General features: G+C 40.0%; 1 long non-coding RNA gene across 1 annotated transcript; it reads right to left on the reverse strand.

The window, feature by feature from the left end:
* Positions 1–4,834: 4,834 nt before the first annotated feature.
* On the reverse strand, positions 4,835–10,244 carry LOC101127766 (uncharacterized). Its single transcript, XR_002007058.4, has 3 exons — positions 10,131–10,244; positions 8,345–9,936; positions 4,835–6,117 (listed from the first exon to the last, which is right to left on the reverse strand). It is a non-coding gene; the product is annotated as an uncharacterized lncRNA (long non-coding RNA).
* Positions 10,245–11,589: the final 1,345 nt, after the last annotated feature.

The following is an 11,589-nucleotide window of genomic DNA, read 5'->3' on the forward strand; positions in this document are numbered from 1 at the left end:
AAAGGATGGAGGAATATTTATCAAGCACAAGGAAAGCAAAAAAAAAGCAGGAGTTGCAATCCTAATCTCTGATAAAACAGACTTTAAACCAATAACAATCGAAAAAGACAAAGAAGGGCATTATGTAACAGTAAGGGGATCAATGCATCAAGAAGAACTAACTGTCCTACATACATATGCACCCAATGCAGGAGGACCCAGATTCATAAAGCAAGTTGTTAGAGACCTACAAAGAGACTTAGACTCCCACACAATAACAATGGGAGACTTTAACACCCCACTGTCAATATTAGACAGATCAATGAGACAGAAAATTAACAAGGATATTCAGGACTTGAACTCAGCTCTGGATCAAGCAGACCTAAAAGACATCTACAAAACTCTCCACCTTAAATCAACAGAATATACATTCTTCTCAGCACCTGATCGCACTTATTCTAAAGTTGACCACATAAGTGGAAGTAAAACACTCCTCAGCAAATGCAAAAGAACAGAAATCATAATAAGCAGTCTCCCAGATCACAGTGCAATCAAATTAGAACTCAAGATTAAGAAACTCACTCAAAACCACACAACTACATGGAAACTGAACAATCTGCTCCTGAAGGACTATTGGGTAAATAACGAAATGAAGGCACAAATAAAAATGTCCTTTGAAATCAATGAGAACGAAGACCAGTGTACCAGAATCTCTGGGACACATTTAAAGCAGTGTGTAAAGGGAAATTTATAGCACTAAATGCCCACAAGAGAAAGCAGAAAAGATCTAAAATCGACACCCTAACCTCAAAATTAGAAGAACTAGAGAAGCAAGAGCAAACAAATTCAAAAGCTAGCAGAAGACAAGAAATAACTAAGATCAAAGCAGAACTGAAGGAGATAGAGACATGATAAACCCTTCAAAAAAATCAGTGAATCCAGGAGCTGCTTTTTTGAAAAGATCAACAAAATACAGCACTAGCCAGACTAATAAAGGAGAAAAAAGAGAAGCATCAAATAGATGAAATAAAAAAGGATAAAGGGGATATATCACTACTGATCCCACAGAAATACAAACTACCATCAGAGAATACTAGAAAACTATGCAAATAAACTAAAAAACCTAGGAGATATGAATAAATTCCTGGACACATACACCCTCCCAAGTCTAAACCAGGAAGAAGTTGAATCCCTGAATGAACCAATAATGAGATCTGAAATTGAGGCAGTAATGAATAGCCTACCAACCAAAAAAGTCAAGGACCAGAAGGATTCACAGCAGAATTCTACCAGAGGTACAAAGAGGAGCTGGTACCATTCCTTCTGAACTATTCCAAACAACAGAAAAAGAGATAATCCTCCCTAACTCATTTTATGAGGCCAGCATCATCCTGATACCAAAACCTGGCAGACACACGACAAAAAAGAAAATTTCAGGCCAATATCTCTGATGAACATCGTTGGGAAAATCCTAAATAAAATACTGCAAACCTAATCCAGTAGTGCATCAAAAAGCTTATCCACCACAATCAAGTTGGCTTCATTCCTGGGATGAAAGGTTGGCTCAACATATGAAAATGAATAAATGTAATCCATCATTATATGATAGAATCAATGACAAAAACCACATGATTATCTCAATATATGCAGAAAAGTCCTTCAATAAAATTCAACACCCTTTCATGCTAAAAACTCTCAATAAACTAGGTGTTGATGGAATGTATCTCAAAATAATAAGAGCCATTTATGACAAATCCACAACCAATATCATACTGAATAGGCAAAAACTGGAAGCATTGCCTTTGAAAACCGGCATAAGACAAGGATGCCCTCTCTCACCACTCCTATTCAACATGGTGTTGGAAGTTCTGGCCAGGGCAATCAGGCAAGAGAAAGAAATAAAAGGTATTCAAATAGGAAAAGAGGAAGTCAAATTGTCTCTGTTTGCAGATGACATGATTGTATATTTAGAAAACTCCATCGTGTCAGCCCAAAATCTCCTTAAGCTGATAAGTAACTTCAGCAAAGTCTCAGGATACAAAATCAATGTTTTAAAATTACAAGCATTCCTATACACCAATAATAGACAAACAGAGATCCAAATCACGACCAAACTCCCATTCATAATTGCTACAAAGAGAATAAAATACCTAGGAATACCACTTACAAAGGACGTGAACAACCTCTTCAAGGAGAACTACAAACCACTGCTCAAGGAAATAAGAGAGGACACAAACAAACGGAAAAACATTCTATGCTTATGGATAGGAAGAATCAATATTGTGAAAATGGCCATACTGCCCAAAGTAATGTATAGATTCAATGCTTTCCCCATCAAGCTACCATTGACTTTCTTCACCGAATTGAAAAAAAATTACTTTAAACTTCCTATGGAACCAAAAAGGAGCCCACATAGCCAAGATAATCCTAAGCAAAAAGAACAAAGCTGGAGGCATCATGCTACCTGACTTCAAACTATACTACAAGGCTACAGTAACCAAAACAGTATGGTACTGGTACCAAAACAGATATATAGACCAATGAAACAGGACAGAGGCCTCAGAAATAACATCACACATCTACAACCATTTGATCTTTGACAAAACTGACACAAACAAGCAATGGGGAAAGGATTCCCTATTTAATAAATGGTGCTGAGAAAACTGGCTAGCCATACGCAGAAAACTGAAACTGGACCCCTTCTTTACACCTTATACAAAAATTAACTCGAGATGGATTAAAAACTTAAACATATGACCTAAAACCACAAAAATCCTTGAAGAAAAGCTAGGCAATACCATTCAGGACATTGGCATGGCCAAAGACTTCATGTCTAAAACACCAAAAGCAACAGCAACAAAAACCAAAATTGAAAAATGGGATCTAATTAAACTAAAGAGCTTCTGCACAGCAAAAGAAACTATCATCAGAGTGAACAGGAAACCTACTGAATGGGAGCAAATTTTGCAATCTACCCATCTGACAAAGGGCTATTGAAACACTGCTCTCCATTATGCTGCCTATAATGAAAATGTGTTAATGGCAGTAAGACTATTTTCGTACAATGCAAACATTGAAGTGAAAGGAAAATGTTAGAGATCAACCAATGTTATCTTCAAAATATTTTTCTTAATATTGACATATGAAAGAAACAGTTATTCATATTTGGAAGCCCAAACATTACCTAAATGAAAACATTTTGAAATAACTTAATTTCAAAGATTTTACTTTAAAGGTTAATATTTTTAAACAAGTATTAGAGAGCATGGCTTTCTTTTATGAATTATATAAAATATTTAAATTTGTTAAAGGTAAAACATTTTTTCAAATATTTTTTACCACTCAATTTTTTTCTTTCAATTTAGTTTAAAACAACACAGGAAATAAAAATTTGCCTGCACAAACAGAGTCAAAATGTAAATATTTTGATATTCATTATTAGTTAAATACATTGGCAATTTATGAAAATTTTTAGTGTATGTGCCCTTTGACCTAGAAATTCTTTTCCCAGGAATTTATTCTAAGAAGATAATCACAAAAGTTTACAAACATGAGTAGAAAAGAAGAGTCACTGCAGAGGAGTCACTTGTAAAAGTGAAAAATAGCAACAGCCCAAATGTCATGAATAGGGAATTAATATATGGTACATCTATGCAAAAATACTGTGCAGCTATTAAGCCAATAAACCCAAAGTTTCTGACACAGATAGCAACAGACTAGAGAGTGAAAACAATCAGGTTATAAAGCATCAGCATAAAAGATCTATTTATACAGATTAATTTTTTGAGTGCATACATAGGGATATATAAAATATGTCTAGTTAAATGCCAAAGTGGTTATCTTCACTTAAGTAAAATTTAGGGACAATTTTACATTTCTTTTACATATATTTTCTTATATTGACCAGCTTTCTTAAAAAGTATGTGGTATTTTTATGATCATAAAGGAGCAACAGAGGATCTCTCACACATTCCTCATTCACAGAAGGTCTGTATTACATATTTGACATAGTGAATTTCTTTACAAAATTAATATTGAAGAAAAGGTTTCATGGCTTCAAAATAACAACCTGAAAGCTACTCTTCTAGATTAGATTCTGGGCAACTAAAATTTTAGACACCTAAACAACAGCAAGCACTTACGGCTTGAGAGCTTTAGTTTGAGAAAAATGGCTGAACAACTTTTTGTCTTCACCCTTGAAATCTGGATGATTGAACAATTTTAAATATTTTTTTTTGGTAGAGATGGGGTCTCACCATGTTGCCCAGGTTAGTCTTGGATCCCAGGGCTCAAGAGATCCTCCCGTTTCAGCCTCCCCAAGTGCTGAGATTACAGGCATGAGCCATGGTGCCTGGCCTTTTAAAATGACTTAATGGAGGCAATCTAATTCACTTCAGAGTTGGATTCTCAAGTAAGTGCATTTCAAATGCACTTTCTCACCTATGGAAAGCTCTTCACAGCTCATGACTATTTGGCTAACTTCTACATTTTACGTCAGATGTCTTCTCCTCTGTAAACTGCAAGTTCACTGTTAGATTAGCTCATCTCAGCTTTTTTGCTGCATATAGCACGTCTCTCATTAAACTAAAACATTAGTGCCTGATCCCTCCAGCTGTCAGCTCTGCAGAAGCAGGGGCCCACACTGCTTGGGGAATGCTGAAAAGTTTGACAAAGTCTATGACTTATCGGCACCATCTACTTGGTGTGTTTTCATTAAAATAAATTACCTAATCAGTCAACAGTATCCAGTCACCTGGACACAGAAGAGGAGAAGTAATCACTGCAAGGTGCATAACACAGAAAGCAATGATTGGGAACCAGTTATTTCTCAAGTCAAGGCTATGATCTTAACATGTTACATGAATTTCAAAATTTAATAAACATTTTAAGTAGTCTTACAGAATTTAGGTAAATAGATTTCATACTAACTAGCCCCAAAAACATGACCTAAACACGTACACATACCCTTTCAAAATTCATTTTTTGTAAAACACTACTACTTAATTTCACCCTAATTTTTTTTTTGAGATGGAGTCTCACTCTGTTGCCCAAGCTGAAGTGCAGTGGCACTATCTCACCTCACCACAACCTCCGCCTCCCAGGTTCAAGCGATTCTCCTGCCTCAGCCTCCCAAGTAGCTGGGACTACAGGCGTGCACCACCATGCCTGACTAATTTTTGTATTTTTAGTAGAGATGAGGTTTAACTATGTTGGCCAGGCTGGTCTCTAACTCTTGACCTCATGATCCACCCTCTTCAGTCTCTTAAAGTGCTGGGATTACAGGTGTTAAGCTACCATGGCCATCCCACACTGATTTTTAAACATTGCTCCAGTACTTAATTAGAAACAATACTTTGTGTTTGTATAACACACAGTGGTTTCTCAGTCTCTGTCTCATACTGTCTCACTGATTTCCATATCATTCTGTGAAGTAGGCCAGGAAGGTAGTATTATATGTGATGTACGTTTACCAAAAAAGTATAAAAGCATTCATTCTCCTAAGTACAAGAATCTTTGAGTTTAGTTAACTTTTTAAATATTCACTTGATGAAAAAGCAGTAAAGGAGGAATAAAAGAATAAAAAAATATGAAACGTTAAAAATAAGGAAAATAGAAGTAAATTCAAGCATATCATAGTAACATTAAATGTGAATGGATTAAACAATACAATCAAAAGGCAGAGATTGTCAGACTGATAAGAAAAATGTGATCCAACTATATATATTATTTATAAGAGACACACTATAGATTCAAAGATATACAAGGATTGAACGTAAAAGGTGCAGATAGTAGCCAAGACAGCTGAAGTGGTGATATGGTTTGAATGTGTTCCCCAAAAGTTCATGTGTTGAAAACTTGATCCCCCAACGTAGCAGTGTTGAGAAGTAGAACCTTTGGGAAGTGACTGGTAGAACTTTTGGGAAGTGACTAGTAGAATCTTCGAGAGGGAGAACTTTTGGGAGGTAGAACCTTTGGGAGGCCAAGCCCTTATGAATGGATTAATTCATTCCTGGTTGTCTCTTGTGAGGCCACCACCAAGTAATACCCAGCACCACCTTGAGACTCTGTAGAGTCCCCACCAGGGAAAAGATCCTCACCAGATAAGCCCTGTAACCTTGGACTTCCCAGCCATCAGAGCTGTAAGAAATAAATTTATTTATAAATCACTTAGTCTCAGGTATTCAGTTATAGCAACAGAAAACAGAGTAAGTCAATATAGTCAATCTTATAAATATGTTTAAATATAAATATATAACACAGATATATTTATGTTACCATAAAAATACATGATAAATATGTATATATATATAAAGGCTAAGCTACTCTAGCCCTTAAAAAACCAAGCTCCCCAAATCAAAAAGTGCCTCCTGGATTCGTTTTGCCATTAATTGCTCACAGTGAATCAAGAACTGGGCAAAATCAGTTTCAATGCCTGTCACTGGTATCACCTATGCATTTTGTATGTAAAATCTAGGTTTGTTCTCAACAAATGCAAAAGAACTGAAATCATAACAAAAAGTCCCTTGAACCACATCACAATCTAATTAGAAATTAAGACTAAGAAATTCACTCAAAACTGCATCATTACGTGAAAACTGAATAACCTGCTCTTGAGTGAACATAGGGTAAATACTGGAATTAAGGAAGAATGCAAGAAGTTCTTTGAAACTAATGACAACAAAGATGCAACCTACCAGAATCTCTGGGACACAGCTAAGGTAGTGTAAAGAGGGAAATTTATAGCCCACAAAGAGGGAAACGAAATGCCCACATCAAAAAGCTAGAAAGATCTCGAGTCAACAACTTAACATCACAACTAAAAGAGCTAGAGAACCAAGGGTGAACAAATCCTAATGCTAGCAGAAGACAAGAAACCAAAATCAGAGCTGAACTGAAGAAGATAATGACATAAAAAATCTTTCAAAAGATCAAAAAATCCAGGAGATACTTTCTCGGAAAAGTTAATAAAATGGACAGACTTGCTAGCTAGTCTAATAAAGAATAAAAGAGATAAGATTTGAATAAACACAATCAAAAACAAGGGGGATATTAACACTTACCCCAAAAAAATGCAAACAATGATCAGAGAATATTATGAACACCTCTTTGCACATGAACTAAAAAATCTAAAAGAAATGGATACATTCCTGGACATATACACCCTTCCAAGGCTGAACAGGAAGAAATTAAATCCTTTAATGGACCAAAAACAAGCTCTAAAATTGAGGCAGTAGTAAATAGCCTACCAAGTAAAAAAAAGCCCAGGAATAGATGAATTCACAGCTGAATTCTATCAGTTGTACAAAGAAGAGCTGGCATCATACCTACTGAAAGTATTCCAAACAATTGAGGAGGAGAAAAATTCTCCTTAACTCATCATCCTGATACCAAAACCTGGCAGAGATAACAAAAAAAAAAAAAAAGAAAACTTCGGCTAGTATCCTTGATGAATGTCAATGCAAACATTCTCAACAAAATACTGGCAAACTGAATCTAGCAGAACGTCAAAAAGCTTATCCACCAAAAGCAAGTAGGCTTTATCCCTGAGATGCAACAACAGTCAAGCTAAGAGCCAAATCAGGAATGAACTCACATTCACAATTGCCACCAAAAGAATAAGATACCTAGGAATACAGCTAACTAGGGAGGTGAAAGGTATCTGCAAGGAAAACTACAAGGCACTGCTCAAAGAAATCAAAGATGACAAAAACAAATGGAAAAATATTCCATGCTCATGCATAGGAAGAATCAATATCATTAAAATGGCCATACTGCCAAAAGCAATTTATAGATTCAATGCTTTTACTATTAAACTACCATTAAGACTCTTCACTGAACTAGAAAAAATATTTTAAAATCTATATAGAACCAAAAAAGAGCCCACATAGTCAAGCCAATCCTAACCAAAAAGAACAAAGCTGAAGGCATCATGCTGCCTGACTTCAAACTACACTACAGGGCTACAGTAACCAAAGCATAGTACTGGTACAAAAACAGAAACACAGGCCAATGGAACAAAATAGAGAACTCAGAAATAAGTACACATACCTACAGCTATCTGATCTTTGCCAAACCTGACAAAAACAAGCAATGGGGAAAGGATTCCCTATTCAATAAATGTTGCTGGGATAACTGGCTGACCATATGCAGAAGATTGAAACTAGACCCCTTCCTTACATCATATACAAAAATTAACTCAAAATAGATTAAAGACTTATTGTAAAACCCCAAACTATAAAAACACTGGAATTCAAGACCTTCAAATTATGAAATCGCATGTATCTCTCATTGTCTTCTAAATAGATTTTAGTATAATGGAATTGATCAGTAAAAGGAATATACATTTTAAAAATGTAATGCTTACCACCAAATTGTCCATTTGAAAGGCCATCAGCAACTTTAAGCAGCAGTATAATATCACTGCTTTTCATCCTCACAAAATTTGTGGACAGAAAACAATATTTTATACCTCTTTTAAATTCCTTCTCTTACCAAGAACACAAAATATTTTTTCCTATGAGCATAGGTCACTTGCAGATCTGAAAGAACTGCTTTGCTCAATGTTAAATTAGGGTCTTTTTTTTTCAGGCTGATTTGAAATAATTCTCTGTAAAATGAAAATCCATATTTAATCTAATATGTATACACATATATGGTAAATATTTTATAAGTATGTTGCCTTATGTTTTGTTATTTTTTGTTATATATAGGGTGATTTAATTTTATTTTGCTAGATCAACCTTCAGAAGGCTTGCTTGTGAGCTTCTTAGACAGGTTTTTGTCAACACAAAAAGGTTTCTGTATAAGTAAGGTATTTGTGTTTTCTTCTGATGTTTCTCTCATCTTACATATTTAAAATTTTCAATCTATATTGTATGAGGAACTTATTTTTGTGACATAAAAATCTAGCTAGTTTCCTCCAAAAAGCAGGCCTTTCATTTATGAAAATAATTCATCTTTTCCTACTAGTACAAAGTATCACCATTATCAAGTTCTGAATTCTTACATATATTTGAGTGTCCCTGGATTTTCTATTCTCTTGTATTCATTTATCTATCTTTTCAGCTGTTAGCAAACTATTTGTGGAAATTAATAGCACATTTGATATCTAGAAAGGTAAGACTTTTTTAACTGTTACAAAAATTTTCTTAATGTCATCACAATAGTGAAAGCATGTGTAATTCAAAAACGTTAAAAATTTTGATAGCTTTATTTGGTTTATGTAAAATTGATAAAGAGCTCACATCTTGAGAAAAATGAGTCTTCTTATTCAAGAACATGAACCATCTTCCCACTTCAAAGTGTCCTTCTAAGGTCCCTCAGTAAAGAACATATTTATGTAGGCATTCATTAATATAAAATAAATATTGGGTTTTAGCCAAAGAATTTTTAGCCCAGAAGGTGATATATTATGGGAATTATTTCTTTCATTACATTCCTTTCTATAATGTATCTAATATTATCTTTTAAAATGTGTACATTAAAAATAAAACACTGTATATACTCAATTTTGTTATGCCGCTTTAAAATTCTCTCTGAAGTGCTCTGTAAGAGGAACTGTGGGTGGAGGAACCAGCTAAAGTTTTGGGCTTCTTTTGCTGCTCATAAAGATGGCCTGGGCCCTCCGCCTCCAAGGCGTCCACATCTCAGGCGCTGCGGAGTCTGCCAGGGAAAAAAGCCCAGCGCCCTGGGGACCAGGACGGCCCGCCCCACACACTCCATTCTTTCCAAGCCTCCCCTCGCCCCCACTCCCCAAGCCCCCAGCTCTGAAGGGGGTGCTTCTCCCCACCTGCCCACCTCCTCCAGTAGCCCCCAGCCCACAGCCCGCAGTTCCCGACACATGTTCTTCTTGTAGGTTTCAGACTGGCCTTTTCTCTTGAGCAGGAGGCTCCGCTGCAGCTTCCACGCTTTCCCCTGGACGCAGCTTTGTGGATATTCCAGATCCTCATCTGGGGTCTGGTACCAGGGGTCAGAGAAGATGCGGTTATTCCAGGAGCTCAGGGGCACCTGGCCCTTCTGGCTCTCCACAGCCAAGATCTTCTTCATGGCCCGGCTATCGGCTTCAGAGAGGCCACAACTAGCCCTCGCCCTTCCCCCCGCCCAGCCCCCACCCTGACCAGCACCAGAAAGCAAGACGGTCTGGCCCAGACCTCAGACAGAGACCCTCCAGCTTCTTTGAGAGGGACGTCTCCAACCTCTCGGAGAAGAAATATACGGAGCAGAGCCATTGGGCCCCAGCGCGCACTGGCACCTCGGAAGGTAATGGCCCCGCGCGTGGCCACAAACTGCGCTCTCGTGGGCACAGCATGCAGGCGGCAGCTGCAGCTGAGGCGCCCACCACCAAACTGAGCTCACGGTGCGGTCTGCCCCAGGCCCCAGGTGACTGCGCAGCCCCAGTCCACTGCTCCTGCTCGACCCGCGCCCAAAGTTGGGGGTCCCTGGAGCTGGGCACTCTGCAGCCACCAGGATGGGACTGGGCACTGGTTTCTACCTTCCTGCAGCTGCGGTTGCAACTGCGTGACTTAGGCGCCACGGCAAAGTCTGGCCCTGTGGACCGCGATAGTAGTCACGGAAATAGCCCGGGTTGCCCCAATTGCTGACCCCGCCATGTTCAGGTGGCAGCTGCAGCTGAACCCATGGCAGAGCCTGGCAGGAATGGACCCAGATGGCCTGAGGGTCGCCGAGTGCTCAGCGCCCCAACCTAGGGTCCGCTGTTTCTTGGCCCCCCGCCCATATTGCTGGGTCGCGGGTGCTGGGCTTTGAGCAGCCACAGGAATGGGGCTGAACGCCAGTTCTAGCCCTACTGCAGCTGCGAGGCCGACCGCCTGAATTAGGCGCCTAGAAGGTATCTGGCCCTGCGGTCCCTGCAGCTGGTGATGCCTGCAAGGTCAGGGGTTGCCAGCTTTGCGGCTGCCCGCCATGTGCAGGTGGCAGCTGCAAATGAGCCCACGGCGGTGTCTGGCATGGCTGGTCCCAGATGGCCTGAAGGAGGCCGAGTGCTCAGCCCTCCCACAATAAGTTCGGCTCTTTCCTGGCCCGCGCCCCAAGCATGGGGTCACGAGCGTTGGGCACTGCTCAGCCGCTGGGTTGGGGCTCAGCAGTCGGTTCCCGCCCTCCTGCAGCTATTGGGCCGACCGCCTGACAGGCAGGGTCCGGGGTTGCCACCGCTGCTGCCGCAGTACCTGCTCTTCTTCGGCCGGTGCGGGAGCGCGGACTCGCAGGCCGTGAGCATTGTGCAGCCATGGGGTTTGGCTGAGCGCCGATTCCCGCCCTCCTGCGGCTACGGGGCTGACTGCCTAACCGAGGGGTCATGGCAGCGTATGGTCCTGGAGTCTATGCTGCTGGTGGCTGCCGGCAGAGTTGGGGGTTGCCACTCCCGCGGCGCCGTGCCATGCGCAGGTGGTAACTGCACATAAGTTCAGGGCGGGGGCTGGCAGGACTAGCCCAGACGTCCTGAGTTTCGCCAAGTTCACTGCCCTCACACCCTGGGATCCGCTCTTCCTTGGCCCGAGCCCAGAGGTCTGAGCCCAGGGCGCTGGGCTCTTTGCAGCCATCGCGATGGGGATGAGGGCCGGTTCCCGCCCTCCTGCAGCTGCGGAACAGACTACA

The sequence above is a fragment of the Gorilla gorilla genome, chromosome 7, assembly GCF_029281585.2.
Source record: "Gorilla gorilla gorilla isolate KB3781 chromosome 7, NHGRI_mGorGor1-v2.1_pri, whole genome shotgun sequence".
Taxonomy (NCBI): domain Eukaryota; kingdom Metazoa; phylum Chordata; class Mammalia; order Primates; family Hominidae; genus Gorilla; species Gorilla gorilla.